Source organism: Pezoporus occidentalis, unplaced genomic scaffold (genome assembly GCF_034315485.1).
Source record: "Pezoporus occidentalis ecotype Australia unplaced genomic scaffold, CSIRO_AGI_Poc_V1 ctg55, whole genome shotgun sequence".
Classification (NCBI taxonomy): Eukaryota; Metazoa; Chordata; class Aves; order Psittaciformes; family Psittacidae; genus Pezoporus; species Pezoporus occidentalis.
In genome coordinates, this window is record NW_026915888.1 from 311610 (window position 1) to 328176 (window position 16567).

The window sequence follows — 16567 nt, forward strand, 5'->3', positions numbered from 1 at the left end:
AAAAAACAGTTAATATTTTTAAGATTATTAAGTTCTGACCTAGAGGTACTTCAAATATAATTAAGGTTTCTTTGTCCCTCTAAACTACTTGTTCATAGAAATGCAAACGGGATGGTTACAAGGTGTGGAGTAGGAACAGGGAGGTTGCCATTTTCCAAACCTCTACTACTCCTGCCCAGCTCTCCACCCCTGCACTCCACTTGCAGTCACCATTTCCTATCAGATGAGCAACCTGCAGCCCAATACTTAATGGTGTACATGTAATGCCCTAAACCTTGACAGGCGTGAATCTATCATAGTTTCAGGAGGGCAAAGAAGCTATTTTCACTTCCACATTCAGTTTTATAAAGACCATTTGGGGTTCAAAAGAGACTACGAAATGGTCAGATTACAAAAGGCATAAACCAGCAGAGACACCCTTGACTGCTCCGTCTCCTAGACGGACCTACAAGATAAAGTAGATCTATCTGACTCATTATAAAGAACTCAAATTCCCAACCTTTACCCTACACAACATCTAATGATTACAAATACTATGTCCAAACGTTCCCAGTGTAGTATAGGCACAGTCTAGACGATTAGAACAGTGCTTAATTATCAGCAATTGTATGTAATTATGCCTATAGTAAAAGGCTGCTGTATGCAAAACAAACATTAACGCAAAACCAAATGGCAAAGCAAAGGCTGACCTTTAACTGGTATCCCTAGAAACGCTTTGGCTAGCTAACGAGTACTACACAACAGTCACATTTTTGCAGTTTCTATTTTAGTGTATGCTGAAATGCCAATACATTAAAAGATCAGTCAGGTTCACTAATTTAAGGATTTATTTGCTTTACATAACTAGATACTCTACAAATAAGATGGAACCTAAGAGATCAACTTTAAAAGGAAGAGTTCTATCATAAAGAATACAGCTTCAAGTTTTAAAAATGCAGATACACAATAAGGCCAAGGTGTAAAGCTTCACCTACAAGAAGCTTTAGGAGAGATGAGAATGGTCTTTCATGTCACAACATTAATACATACCAACTCTCAGTCCATTGGTTGTGTCCAGAAATCGTACCTGACAATACAGTTATGATTCTTCACAAAACATGGAACATTAATTCTTGTTTACAGTAACTACTGCACAATTTCTCATCTACAGCCAGCTCAGTAAGCTATTCTAAATACCAGCACATATACCACAAGGTTCCTTACCACATCTTCCTTTATGCGCCTGCAGAATACTTAACCACATTTCTGTTGTTCTGTGGGTAAAAACATGAAGTCACCACACGAAACATTCTTCTCCTTCTCAGCCCTGCAAGACAACCTAGGAGTAAGAGATAACCTAGCTACCTTAAATGAAGTTTGGACATGAGCTCATCTTCAGCATTCCTGCTATAGATCTGAACAAGAGCTTGATAAGTCAGTATCTAAACCCAGAAGTGGGGGCTTTAAAAAAAAAAACACAATTTCTAGGTATTTGAATGCTTGTTAATGTTACAGTTGCTAAACTATCTGAAGTTCAAGATACTAAAGAACTTGTTCATGCAGTTCACGCTCTAACCCATTTAGCCACATCCTGATAGAAGCAACCAGACTATTCATAGATTGTTTTTACTTCAAATTAAATGAACAAGCCTGAGAATGTGTTCCACAACCACATGCTTGTGCAGCAAAGCCAGCTTGACATTTCTTTCCTGTCCCCACGTACCACTTCATCACCTCTCTCTGTTGTGTTGATGCTGCTGTTTGTGAGACGATGCTGAAAACCAATGCTATATACTGTTGGTGGTTTAAGAAAACAAAACAAAAATAAGTATCACCACTCCAGCCATGTCACTGGTTGTTTTCCAGCATTACTCCAACAACAGTTGTACTTATGTAAATTATGTGGAGTTAATGAGCAACCAAAACAGCTGCTTTCCATGTTCTGCCTCTAGAGAAAAGTCACAACATCCTACACCACAAGAAACCATGGGGTCATCTAGCCCATTGCTCCCTACACCAAAAGCACCTATGCCATGACTGACAATTACTTTATGATCGGCTCTCAAATCTCCAGAGGTGAATCTTTCATGATGTCGCTCAGCAAAGCAAGGATGCCTTCCTAGTCTTAATTATTCTTCACACAGAGATCATCTGTTCCAGAAAGTACTCTTATTTATTTACAGATGAACTGTGATTAAGGCAGCACTGAAACTCCACCGTATTAGCCCACAGGACCTTTGCTTTGTCAGGTAAAGCACTTCTGTTAAGTGGGCAACTGTTAAAACTTCTTTAAAAGAATATCAAGAGTGTTAATGATCAGAGTTTTCCACAAAGCATCTTAATACTTTTAGTATTTAGCCATTACAATGCCATCGCGTTGTTCTGACCGGTGATACACATCAGACAGCACACACTCAAACCTAGTGGTGTTTTAGGTTAGTTTCAAGCCTTCCTGCCTTTGTAGGTGTTGGTTCAATGTGGGTTTTGCTCCAAAAAGCATTTAAATGTCTCTGAAGCACAGCCAGTGCTGAGGTTTTTTTTTCCTGATCCCCGACTCTACCAACAGATCTATGCAGAGATATACTTTTATGGAGCACCATTTATGTCAGAACAACTTGCAGCATCCCCGCCTCACTCATCAATACACTGCAAAATAGCTCAAGCAGTAAAGCTGCACAGATAATTTATAATATGCAGTATACTAAATTATGTCATACTTCATGGTCTTCTAACCATGGCAAGATGCTGTACCTTAATGACATAAGCTATCACTCACATTGCTTCAGCATGTTCTAGAAGCCCCAAGTCTCCAGACTGAAACTGCTGCCTTGATAAGGAAAAGGGGAAGCTCCAAAAGCTGAAGGAGGCCTTGGTGATACTGGCATTATAAAACAGTATAGAAACTTTAGGACAGCCTTAAGGTGGGAAGCCACTTTACTTGAGGAGTAAAGGTTGCATATCAGGAAAGTTAAGTAAGACGGACAAGAGAGCTATCAAAACATCAAGGCTGTGATCACAACGCTGAGATGGCAGCTTCCATAACATACCCCACAGCTTTCCAAGTCTAAAAAAAACAACAACCCAAACCCCAGCCTCTTCTTACAGACCTCCACCACAGCATAAACTGGAATACTAACAGCAAGTTCTAAAGTAAACAACTACATCTCTATCTTAACTCCTTCACTTCAAGAAAAGCCCTCCGAGGCATTAACAAAAGGATTCATGTTGCAGTCTTACAAAAGAAAAAACTGACTTGTTGCCAACTTTTTTTCCTTTAAATAAGCACCATCTTGGAAGTGTAATTAGCAGCTCAAAAGTACACGTTAAGCATTTAAACTGCTTTTTTCTATGGGACCTGCCTAAGCATTTGTAAACTCTTCAAGACTTCAGCTGTAGGGTAGGAATTATGAGTGCAGGTCCCCAAGCTTATGCCAAACTTCCCTGCTGAGTGGACTTCTACAACCCGATTTTCATGTAGGAACATAAATTATGTCACTTAATACAATGGTAATAATCTTGCAAGATATTGTACAATAATCACACTTCCAAATGTGAAGCCACTGAAGAAGGAATACAAAACAGACGAAATCCTGCAGTGACTCAGTTTGAGCAATTTATGTATAAAGCTTTCCAAAGTACACCATGAAGAAGCCTAAATTTAGACTGGATTCAGTAACATCCGTATTTTGACATTGAAAGTCATGTAAAATCTCAATATATAGATTAAAAAACCCAGATAGGTTTATGCAATAAATAGGGCAAGGCCCAACCTCTGTCTCATGCAACTAGGACTAAAATACAGAGGTAGGGTCTGCCAAGATTATTCTCGTGGGTTTAATGGTAGCTTTTTCAAGCTCACCATACACAATTGTAACCTTTGAATACGATACATTCCTCCTAACAAGAAAAAACCCAGCTGTGGAAATAAGTGACATTTCTTGTATATTCATTCAATTCTGAAGACTGAAAGGCATCTTCATTCATATACTGCCTGCACGTAATCTTTGTTTAACGTGGCACCATTTGGGGCAGGGATGTCATAGTACAGCCTGCACGTATACACGTGTACAGCCAAAATTACATGACAAAAAGCACAAAATAATTTAAAATTCAAGTCTGTCAGCAAACAGAACCAGGGCCTCTGGAACTGAATTCTAGTTCACCCCCTGGCATGGTGGTAATTCAAGCAATAAGGGACACTGCACTAAACAAAAATACTTGGCTTTTTGGTGCTAGACTAACAGGCCCATTATTATTTATACTGCCATGCTTTTAAAAACAGATGCTTATGCTCATCTGTTGGGAAAGAATTCTCAGTTTGTTCAGACTTGGGAGCACTCGACACCATTTTAAAGACAGTGGTTTCCATTATGACCACTACACTTGCTTAGAAGAATGTCTTCCTAATATCTAGTACAGCCTGATCTTACTGACTTTTACCTTGAAAGGTATTCCGCTCATTCAATTTCTGACTCTGCACAGAATGTTCTCAAGTCTTCACATGAAAAAACATCAAAAGTATTTACCTGCCCATGCAATATCACAGTCTCATCTTTCTATTTCAGCTCTTCCTCTAAAATTCAAGCAAAGTAAAAGGCCTGAATACATCAAGACGGAATTCAGAGCTCAACTTCAAAATGAAAACAGAAAAGACATGCATGGTAGTATCCTTTTCATAAATGGACTGATCCAAGCAATTCAGATGACAAGGGAACAAAGAGTTAATCCAAATGCGAAGGACTTCAGTAATGGCATAAATAAACCCCCACGGAAGGCTTCACTGCTAGCAGCAAACTCCACCGAGTCCAGATGAACCAGCAGGAAGAACAGAGGGTGGATAATCCTGTAAAATTACCCCAGTGGAAATGCTGATAAATTCCCAATTACGAGACCTGCTCTAGAATGAAAAAAAAAAAGGGCAAGATACAATACAATTACCAGTCAACACTTGCACATCTTCGTGTTTAAGCCAGACAAATACCACAGGTATTTCTTAATCCCTTGAATTCTGAATTACTTGCCCATTGTGGCGAAATCTAGATTAAGAAAATAAGCCCCAGAAGTCAAAGGAAAAAACCCAGAGGAGCTGCAACTCCCGTTGCTAAGCAAACAGCCCTCTGTGAAGCTGTATTTTCAATAACAAAACTGTGAACCTATATTTTCAGCAATGCACAGCGTATTTCAGTAAAATGATTTTCTATGTGTTTGTGGAAAGAGGTATTTGCATTAAAAAACACAAAACCAAACTAAACTAACACAAAAGAACCCTCAAACCCTTTGTTTTACAGTATTTGTTCTGAATATATTCCTTATATCGCACAAAGCAAAGTAGCTTTCACACGGACTCTTAGTTTGTGCAAAACTCGCTGATAAAACACACGCTCACAATCCACACGTACATCAGGAGAGAGACAGGTGCACAGTTACCTACTTTCCTAAAGCCTTGTCTGATCCCAGGCTTAAAATTCTCCATAAAACTCTAAAGGAGAGAAGCTTGTCCTGCGAGCACGACGGCAGATGTGGGGGCCGGGAGCGCCCGCAGGCTGCACGCGATACAGGAATCCCGCACCACTTCCAGGCTTCCAGCCCCTGCTCAGCAATCCGAGCCGAACAAACCCACCACCACCACAACAACAACAAATCCCCCTCTTCCTCATTAGCTTAATTACCGTGTACCTGCCTCTCGCACCCCGCCGCCATCCCCCGCCCCAATTCCCCTCTGTTTATCCCTGCATGCGTCCGTCCCGCGGTCTCACGTGCCGGCGCGCGGCCCGCCTCCCGCGCTCTCCTATTGGCCGCCGGCGCTGACAATCACGCCTTACGCCAGCGCCGCCGTTTCCCTCCGCCGGAACGAGCCAAGGCCGCTCCGGGCCCCAGCGCGGCCTCGGCTCCCGCCGCCGGTGGCGGCAGCTCCGCTGACAGGCAGCGCGGCCCGCGCTGTGGGAGCGCCTGAGCGGCCTTCGGACTGGGGGGGGGATTGGAAGCCGTGCGCTGAGGGCGGACGGGCAGCTAACCAGCCTGATGTCATTTCCCTCTGCCTTTGTTTAATTATTTTAAACTCAATTGCACAGTGAGGGGAAAAAAAAAGATAACAAAAAAAAAACCAAAACAGCACAAAAAACTCCAGGCTTCCAGATGCCATCACACTAATTTCGCTTAATTGCCTTCCCGATGCAAACACACCCGGGCTCCCTGCGCGGCGCCGCCCGGCCCGGCCCCCTCCCGCACGCCGGGTGGGTGTTTACGGGCCTCCGGCCGGGGTACAAGGCCGGGCAAGTTCCCGGTGGCGGAGCCCCCCCTTCCCCGCCGCTCCCCCCTTCCATACCAAGCGTTTCCCACCCGCTTCCCCCGGGAGCGGGGCGTCCCCACAGCAACAACTGCCTGGGGCTCAGCGCTTCCTCCGGTGCCCCCCAAACCCCCCCCCCCATCCCCTCCGGAGCCCCTTCACACCCAGAGGGGCCTCGCCCCCCCCATGACACCCCCCAAACGACGCGGGGCGGGGGTCGCACCCCCCTGCCCAACTCCGAGGGAGGCTCCCCCCGTTGTAACGCTGCCGCTCCCTTCCCCCATAGCGGCTCCCCCCGAGGAGCGCTGCCCCCCCCCCCGGGGCCGGAGTCGTGTGTGTCCGTCCCCCCCCTCCAGGCGAGGCTCCGAGGCCGCCCCCCGCGATGGGGCCGCCCCTACCTGTGGCTGCAGCATCCCCGTCCCCCCGCCGCCCTCGCTCCGCCGCCTGCCTGGCTCTTTGTTTCCTGCCGCGGGCCGGACGGGAGAGCAGCTCCCCCCCGCCTCCTCCTCACACTCATTGAAAGCAAACAAGCATCATGGCGGCGCTAGCGACGGCTGCGGGCGGGCAGGCGGACCGGCCCTCCTCCTCCCTCCCTCTCCCTCCTCCTCTTTCTCTCCCTCCGCCCCGCCTGCCCAGGCCGCGCACGCTCCGCGGCCGCGGTGGGGAGCACAGGGCTAGAGGGGAGCAGGAGGTTCGGGCGGGCCGGGAGGTGCAGGGAGGCCATGGGGGGGGGGAATAAAGGCTTGGGGGTGGCCATGGAAGGGTGTTTCGGGGTACCTCGAGGTCCGGGGGAGGCAGGAAAGTGGGTGCAGGCAGCGCGCCAGCTGCATCGTCAAAGGCGAAACTGGTATAAATGGTGTATCGCGGGGAAACGGTTTCCAGCAGGAGACCGAGGAAGCCTGGTTAAAATAAGCACTTTGAGAAAGAACTTTAAATTCTCCTGCAGAAGTCTGGATCTGGAAGTCGAACTTGCAGGGGATGTGCTCAGGGAAAATGCAGAAGGTGTGATACCAACGCTTTGTAGGAAAGAGAGTCTCTTTTGTATGTGTGCGCCTTTAATATGACATCAGTAGAACAGTATTGACTATGAAATGGCCACCAGAATTGCCATCAGCGCCTCTCTGAAGCTCAGGGTATGGCTCTCATCATCTTCTCCCTTGAGCCGATAAATGGATGTGTACCAAGGTACTTGGAAGAATAAAGGAAGTTCCTGGTTTGTTATTACTGCCCCTGTACAGCGATACTTTACAGTGAGATGAGAGATGCAAGGTGAAGTGATGGGTGGTGAAGTGCCATCCCTGGTGTAGTACTGGCCAAAATCATTAATAGTGACTTCCAAATGAAGGGTTTCCTCTGATTGTCAGAGTTAAAATGTTGTGGCAGCAAATGTGTGCTCAGTTATCACCACCTCATCGAAAGGAATAATAAAGACATTATCTCACATACACAACCCTATTTCTGAACTGGAAAAGCTAAGTAAGAATTGAGATCTCATCTGTTTAGGTGTAACCAGATACATAGCTGGAAATAAATGGCACTCATGCTCTCTTTGAACATCATAATGTGATGGCTGCCCCATCCCTGGCGGTGTTCAAGGCCAGGCTGGAGGGGGCTTTGAGCAACCTGGTCTAGTGGAAGGTGTCCCTGCCTATGGCAGCCAGGGGTTTGGAACTAGATGATCTTTAATGCTCCTTCCAACCCAAAGCAGCCTGTGATTTAAAAAGGAGGGTGATACCTGGTCATACTTCTGAGGAACAACACCAAGAAGCATAAGGAGCAGTGCTCTAAAAAAAGATAACCCTGGCACATACCGTGCCAAACGCAACTGCAAAATGTCCTCTGTCAGAAGGTTGAGCCCTTTGGCGCTTTGTTGGAAATAATCCTGCTATACTTCAGATTTCTGTTCAACCTTATCATATCACATATCCGAAATGCTCTCAGATGATAAACTATCCCCTCGCCGCATGGCGCAGTCCTGCACTACAGATATCTGAGCTAGCTCCGTTATGGGATGCGGCATGGCTCTGGCAGAAGTGCCGTATCTGCTTCCCAGGCTTGGCTGGCTCTGCAGAGCTGACAGTCATTCAGAACTAACTCAAACAGCTCTACATGTCATGCTCCTGCGCTGTGTGTCTTTTCTTTCCGATAACCAGCTGTCCCCCACATTCTTCAGTTAATACTTTCTAGGTCAGATATGGCCTCAATAGACTCTATCGTTTTGCCCGGAGCTAATTCTCCAAAAGCAGTAGGAAAGTCTTTGAATACGTTGCAGGATTTTCCAGGAATTGCTGCTCAGCAAAGAAAATTCAGCTGATCATTTTTCTTGATGTCTTGAAAAATGCTTGCAGGGAAAATTCATTCCTTAGGGATGGATGCTGGGGTAATATTACAGCAGACTTGGAAGGGTGTACTGGTGGGGGCCTGCAAGTGGAGAACAAATGGCAGAAAATACCAGATAACTGAGATAAGCAAGAAAGAGCATTAGAGAAAATGATTTTAAAGCAATTAAAACATAATTCTGTATTATTGCCCATTATATAGACTAACAGGAGAGCACAGCAACTTGGCAGATTCAAGTTAATTAACTTTATGGTAACTTCACAGGGTATTTCTAAAGAAACCAGCAATATTTGAGGATTCTAAAGATACAGCTTTTTATGTCAACAGTTTCCTTTGAGCTGCCAGCTTGCCTGTGTGGTTTGAGACAACAGAGCAAAGCAAAAACAGGTATGTGGGGGTTTTATTTAGCAACTGTTACGCTCCACTGCGTTTCCTGTGCAGAAGTGCTGCTGCTCATCTGTACGTATGATTAACTTTTGCTCCCTGAAAGTGTTATCAGACCTGTAACCAGGCAAACAGCGGAGCAGATGGCCAATGCCAGTATCAGTGTTTCTGGTCTGTGTGCTTAATGAGATCTGAGAGTGTAACATGAGCCTCTTTCATTTTGTCGGTCTCACATGGCAGATATACTTGGTGCAAGTGCTCTTGTTGCTCAAGGTCACAGATTCATCAATCAAAAGAAGAGCCCTTCCCATTAATTTTTTACCTGCCTGTGGCAGTTTCCATACATCTCAGGAGCTGCTGTGTTATGTGGAGTGCCATTGTCCCAAGTTCGGGACAGTCCTGCTCTTATAGGCAATCAGATCAGAGCAGAAATTAAGTCACCTCTTAAAACACAGTGTTAAATTTACCATACTCTGAGTGTAAGCTTTCATTCATTAACCCTGAAACCTTTTAGTGCTGTGCAGTAAGGCTTCATTTGGGCCAAATGCTGATTTTGACACACAACCCTGTGTCCCACAAAAGGACAACCTTCCTGCCTTTACACATGGAGATAGAATATTTGCTGTGAGTAGCTAAAACCTCTTAGTACCCTTGTGTCTCCCCTCCATGCATACATCCAAGTCAGGAGCTGCAAGTTGCCTCAGAGGGCTTGAGGAGGGGTACTTGGTCCACCTTATGAATGCTGACAGCTGTTTTGCGGTCCTTTTGCCACCATGCACTGACAGAGGGATGTGAAACCTGTGGTAAAGAGTTGTCTTTGTGGCTGAGCTATGGTACATTTTGCTTTGTTTAAATTGCCAAATTTGGTGAAGGCACACTCTGGAAATACCTACATAAGATTGTGCAGTAGAGGTTTATTTGTCTTCTAAGTTCTTTGTGGTAAAAGATGTAGTCTTCATCCTGCATGGCTCATACATGGTGGGTGAGCTGAAGAGATATCACCCATCCTGAGAGAGAGTAGGTACAGAGCTGTCATGGCTTGTGAAAGCTCTCATGTCTGGGCTTACAGAAGAGGTGAGCAAGGCAAGGCCCAGTGCTCTCTGCTCCCTCTGGAAATGTGAAAAGCCCAATGTAAAGAGAGACAAGAAATGAAGCAGGGGAGGAGAGCACAGTTATAGCAAAGCAGGGGAGATAATGTGGAAGAAAGAAGGGAGTAACTGGCAGGAGTAGAGTCATCCCAGTAGGAGGACGGAGCTTAACTATGGTCTACGTGTTCAATATATCCAGGTAGAGAGGCAGGATCTGAACTGCAGGGGAACTTCCACAGCTATTGAGAGCAGTGGGATCACTGCTCTGAACATGGGATATTCCTACAATGACAGGTATACTTGAAAAATGAGGGCTTGAAGCACTCATATTGCACATCTGAAATCATTGCATGCTTAATGATTTCAGCCTTAAGTTTTATGGCCTGTTCTCCATCTACTGAGTGAATGTAAGAGCATCTTCTGTCACAGTTAGATAGTAACAATAAATCTTTGATGTTTATTGAGCATTAAAACTACAGTGAAAGCCCCATCAAAAAGCATTGAGGTAATTAATATTCCTGCTTTCCTCTGCATGGAATGGAGTTCAGTGGTTTCCAGAAGACTTGCATGTAAAGAGATAATTGAAGACTCCCCTTATGCATATCCACAACAGAGCTGAATTAAGGAATTTTAATCCTGGGATGGCACAATTTGTAGGTAAGGGCTTTGCAGCCTTAGCATTACTTTTATATGCATTGTTACACAAAAATGGTCTAAGTACTTAAAAAGAAGTTGAATATGATCAAAAGCTTTCTTTCTGGAAATATTTGCATTTAGTGTGAAGACTTCCATGGTGAGAGAAGAATTTCTAACTCCTTTTTGCCACTTATGGGTGCTATTATTCAACTCTGCCACCACCTGAGGTGCTTGTGTGCCATGTTGAAACGGCTGTTAAAATTATTTAGATGTTTGATCTGTTATCAGGATGGTAGCAGTTTAAAATATGTACTGAATCCTGTTCTCTGCCTTAAGCTTGCAGGTCTATAGGGCATTTAGTCATTAATGTGTGTGCATTTGTGCTATACTGTAGTAGTAAAGTAACAGATCTAAGAAGACCATAATTCTTACTTGTCCTAATCAAATATTAAAATCTGAATACTATTAAGAAGCTGGACTCATGAACTATGATGTGGTTTTCCTCATTGTTATTTTTTAGGCTGATTCTTACACATTTTTATCTTTAGAATCACCTCTCCAACTCTTGGTGACCTTTCTCCAAGAGGATGACCATCTTTTCATATTAAAACTAAGTTAATGATATGAAAGAAAAAGTAGAAGGTACGACCTGTGTGCATTCATTACATGGGCAGAGCTCTTGGTTGCATTCAGAGCACTGCAAAAGGAGCTTACAAAGCTTTGCCTTTCATGACACAAGCTTTTATGCATGTGAGTGAATAGTGAAAATTGCTATGAAATACTTGAATGCCCAGTTATGGAGTTACAACTGAGAGGATAAATGCCAAATAACGGCATTATTGATGTAAGATGGAAGGATTCACATTAGTGGAAAGCCAGCTGCTCAAGCTACCCATCCATCTTTTTGGTCCTTTCTAAAGTGTCCTCTTTGTACCCATTTTGGCAGGTTTTTTCCCTTCTTCTGTCAGCATCTTATTTCCCCATCTTTATTCAGTCTTGCTTCTCCAGCAACAGAAACATATTTACTTGCAAGCTGATCCCATCTGTGCTCCTGCATTGTAAAGCTTCCCCCTGCCGTGGCACTGTATGTCTGATTTAGTTTGGTACAACTGCTCGGAAGCTCCAGCCTTCAGGAGTGCCAGGATTCCACACTGTGGATCAGACGGGCAAGATACTGTCACTTGGGCATGGCGTTAATAAAAAGAGGGTGTGTGGTTTTTCTTGTGTAAGAACATGCAGTGACACTATAATCATTTGATGCTTGATAGTTCAGTGACATGGAAGACTGCTGAACTTTTAACTTAATTGGGTCTTCTCATACTTGCACTGTTTCCTGCTCATGAACCAGGATATACGGGTACTATAACTCAAATACAGACTAAGCTGTCCCCGCTGCAGCCTCATACCTTGCAAATTAAGTAGGATCAGGGCTCAAAAGAGATAATGAAGGAGACCTATGTCCTGGAGGAAATTACCATGAATTACAAAATGATGGTTTCTCTCTTAATAAAAAATGAGCAAATGCTCCAGTGTGACACTAGGGAACTCTTCAGTTTATAAAGGTACTGTCTTTCAGGAAATACATATGTTAATCCAGCTGTCATGCATAAATTCTCATTTAAGGCCTGATCTAATTCCCATTGAAGTAGAGATGGACTCAATCTACTTAAATTTCTCCATGCAGTTTCACGGCTTTCCACTATCTTCATCTGTTGTATCACATTACTGTGTGTGGGTAGAGTTGCCACATTCCACCCATGACACAACTGTTTCAGTGGCAAGTGAAGTGATATGTGCATATGGTATATGCAGTCTTTACACAAACCGTATGCTTTCAGACAGCTATCTATGCAACTGGGAGAAGTTATGGGGGCTTTTTGAATATAAAGTCCATTTGCTACATTATTAGAAGTTTGTTTGTCATTCCCATGACCTTACTTTTTGATATTTGAGAGATGGAAAGAGTGATTTATTGTGTACTTTTTGTAAATGAGTAACTCAGTTTAATAACTTTGAATAACCATAAAATGGTTGTGTGAAGATTTTAGGATCAGTCTCTTCAATTTTCTTATTTCTTGCATCAAACCTTAGGCCCAAATTTACTTACAGAACAGTGACTTCATGCAATTTCCAATTACAGTTATAAATAGTCTTCCTTTTGCTACCTGTTATACATTTCCAATATGTTAAATGTCCTCATTGCTGAATGAATATTCATCTGAAGAGTTTTGGCTGAGTACAGTCTCTAATGGGGAAATAAAACCTCCACTGAATTTATAAAGTACACTTTAATCATGAGGCTGTTACAGGCACTAATATTAATTTTTTTCCATTGGTAGTTACAAAAAATACAAAATGACTGGATAAATTAGTCTAGTAGTTAAGTGTGGATGTTTCTATGTTATCTGCATTGACAGAATACTTTCCTTAGGACATTAGGTTTGCAGAGGGGGGACACAACAAAATATTGGATGAAACCCCAACACAGCCAAAATGATTAAATGCTAAATCTCTGCAGCTTCTCATGGAGCTACATCTTAGATCATTTCTGTTATGCAGAGCTGGTTCCATTGCTCTAGGAGTAGGATTCACCTAAATAAGCACAGGGAAATATGTGTGTGAGCTGCTCACCATAAGCTAACCCTATAGTTAGTGGAGGCTACAACTACACATCCTTGGGGCTGTGGTTCCTTTTTGAGGCTTTGAAGGCAAGCATTGGAGCTGGGATTATGAAACTGGAAGAGGTTTGTTTCCCAGCACCAGGAGACCTCAGTGAGCTGAACGAACGCAGGGTATTCACTGATGCAAAGGGGAGAGGGTGACTCAGTGTCTGGAGCTGCACTGGCTAAAAGGCTGCACCACAGAATGGCATTTGCTCAGAGAAAGATGGAAATCCTTGCCTGCTTCTCGGGTGATCGCTGCAGGTGACAGGGAGAAAATCTGTCCAGCGTTTGCAGCTGGTGGTTGGTGTGGTGCAGTAAGGGGTTTTCCACTCCTTCTGAAATACTAGACACCTAAAATAAATGCCTTCAAGAGGTCAAAATGCCAGGTTGGCCGAGCCACCGGCCTGCCCCGCTGTTGTTTTCTCTATGTCCAGAATTGTTGGGCTGTGAGATTAAAAAAAGAGAACACAAAGCTGTAGGACAAAAGTCAAAATCTTTGAGCCTAATGCAGCAGCCTCAGGCTAAATCACGTTTCCTGAAGTGTGGCTCTCAATATCGAGCCTGCTCCTGAGGAACTGGCAAATGCTCAACAAGCACAACACTGAGACAACTGGCAGCCTGAGTCATTTTTGCATGTGATTGTTGAATGTGACAGATTGAGAATAGCAAGGAGTACAAGTTCATGCTATGAGATTGAAGTAACCCAGCATCCGCTCGCTGGCTCAAGCCTATGGGTAGATGTGGGGTGCTGTGGCAGAGAAATGCCATCGGGGCTTTGAAGAAAATGGGTTTAGCACACATGAGATTTTCTTCTTTTGCTCATTTTTATTTCCCCATAGATTGTTTCTTTCTTCTCTTTATGGCAGATAGAAAGTAAGGGAAGAGCCCTTGAAATATTTGTGAAGCCTGGATTGCCGTTAACTTATTCCCCGTTTTGCTTTTTCTCTGAATATCTTTTGCCTTTCTACTTCACATAGCTGCTGGCTTGGCCTTTCTATTCCCTGGTAGTTACTGCTCCAGCACGCTGGCTGAACACAATTTATTTCAGATAAGATTGGGGTAAAAGTGCTTATAGAAATGACTGCTTCCAAGCCAGCACAGTGGAGGTTTGCTTTCAGAGCAAACTGTGACAGGCTTAGGAAAGCCTGGGAAGTTATTGATGAAGTCTCTGCTGCAATCAAACTTTATGTTGCACTTGATCAAATACTATTTTGTGCAGTAATTTATTAATTAAATTTATCCACACTTTTATTTCCATACATGTTCTCGGAAAAGATAAAATCCTTCCCTATTTCCTGGCCATAAATGTTCAGTGTGTGATCTCTGCCAGCACGGCTGAGCGCATCGACTGTCCAAGACAAATCTGTAACATGTTCTGCACTGAGCTGGTGTTTGAAGTTTGCTCCTCAGCCATACAACACTGTATGGGAGGGATTGGTTAATTTAACCTTTGTAAAACAATGTGCTTGATTAATTAGGTATGGAGGTGTTCTCAGGGCGTTGGATGAGAGGTGCCGTGGGGCAGTGGTACCAGTGACGTTGCAAAAGAAGCAGATGTAAAGACTTTGAGCTGAGTAACTTTGATGCTCAGGGCCCTTGCAAGCACAGAAGCCTTTGCAGAGGCTAAGAAGGATTAAAGTAGATTTTTCATGTGTCCATAAGTCTTTTCCATTCTTTTTCTCCTCTAAGATCTTATGTGTAACCATGGGTTCAGGACATGTGTGGTTGTGGTTACAACAGTCAGAGCCAGATCTTTTTTTCTCCTTTAATTCCCTGTTAATTAGGACTTTGGGAAGGTAACAGTCCCTGGGAGTCTTTTGGCTGCAGTGAACAGTGAGTACCTTGACTCCACTGGTCTCCATTTTATTTTACAAATAATTAAGGGTAATACATTAACACAGGAAGAGCCTGGACCTTTGCTGCCTCCTGTGCCAGGCACACTGTTTGCTCACCACAGCAACAGAAAGCCATTAAATACATTCTTTGTATTTGTGAGCTCAGGGCCATTAATCTTGCCAGCCTTAGGTAATTTACTGCTTCAGATCTTGTGCTGGTAGTTCAGAGTCAATGACCTGGTGGGATGTGTGCAAGTGAAGTGACCTGTACAAAAATTTGTCTATTTAAACCCATAGTTATTCAGTGAATCTTTTGCTGTTTTTTGCCGTGGTAGCTGTTTATAACAGCAGCAGCCTGTCAGTGATGTGCCAGTGGGTGATGATGGACCCCAGGAGAGTGCCCAGGCTGTGGCTGGTGTTGTTTCTCCATCATGGTACCTCCATGTTCATCCATGGATCTGACTTTCTCATGAAGCTGCTCCTGCCTGGGCACCTTTCTGACATTCCCTTCAACCTCATCTCCTAATTCTCTCCTCGATATTGCTCTTTATGGAACATAATTCAACAACAATTCAACCCTTCTCTTTAGCGTGGCCTCTGCACAGTTTGAAGCTACTCCTGATGTGCTGGCGCCCGAGTGGGGCATCAGTCTGCAGTGGTGCCTGAGCTGTGGAGCGACCGTCCAGTGCCAGACCATGCTGAAGAGGCTGCTCTTGCAAATAATGGACAGCAGGTGGTAGCACATGTTCATTTCATCACTTTTCAGTTTTTGTAAAGAATTAGGCTTTGCAAAGCTTCATCTTAAGTGATAAAAAGGGGTAGGAGTCGGAAAGGCTGCTTGCAAAGGAGGATGAGCACCTGGCTTGCTCCCAAGTTTTCCTGGTTTTCCACGAAAGCTAAAGCCCCTCCCTTCCTCTCTGGCATTTCTAGAGACACTTTTCCACTGTGAGCTCCTTTGCTGTTACCAAAAGAGCTTGTCTTGGCTTGACTCTATAATGCCGTGTGGGATAATTTTGCTGCAGAAGCATGCAGGTAGTGCTGAGCCAGCAGAGCACTGGGGCTGGGAACAGCAGCGAGCTCAGATTGTGCTCCTGCATGGAAAACCAAATTAAACTGGTTGTACCAGCTAGCAGCACTGCTGGAAGGAAACAGCCCCTTCCAGCCCAGAATTCACCCTAGAGGTGTGATGATAGCCAGGACACTGGTTCAAACAAAGTCTGGCCACTTGGTTGAGTCTGCCCTCCAGATGGCAGATAAAATGGACAGAGCCCTCTTCCCTATGAGCTGTGCATCAACAGGAGCAATGTAGGCTATTTGGGACACATATTCCTGTAAGTGTGTGTTAAGATGGTGCTT

General features: G+C 44.1%; 1 protein-coding gene and 1 long non-coding RNA gene across 7 annotated transcripts in view; one reads left to right on the forward strand and one right to left on the reverse strand.

The window, feature by feature from the left end:
• The window catches only part of CNOT6 (CCR4-NOT transcription complex subunit 6), a 32904-nt gene extending 25837 nt beyond the window's left edge, over positions 1-7067 (reverse strand). The window contains exon 1 of one of the 5 annotated variants that reach the window (XM_062637979.1): positions 7043-7067. The gene's annotated coding sequence lies outside the window, so the exon portion shown is untranslated. Of the gene's footprint in view, positions 1-4505; positions 4872-5410; positions 5607-6663; positions 6839-7042 lie in introns of those variants that run through there. The other 4 variants (XM_062637982.1, XM_062637976.1, XM_062637977.1 and 1 more) reach the window with 4 other exon arrangements.
• LOC134173694 (uncharacterized) lies at positions 5704-12759 on the forward strand. 2 transcript variants are annotated; one of them, XR_009968356.1, is made up of 4 exons: positions 5704-6212; positions 8870-8992; positions 10543-10734; positions 11722-12759. It is a non-coding gene; the product is annotated as an uncharacterized LOC134173694 (long non-coding RNA). The 2 variants fall into 2 exon arrangements; XR_009968355.1 differs by lacking the exon at positions 5704-6212 and adding an exon at positions 7143-7267.
• The last annotated feature ends 3808 nt before the right edge of the window (positions 12760-16567 follow it).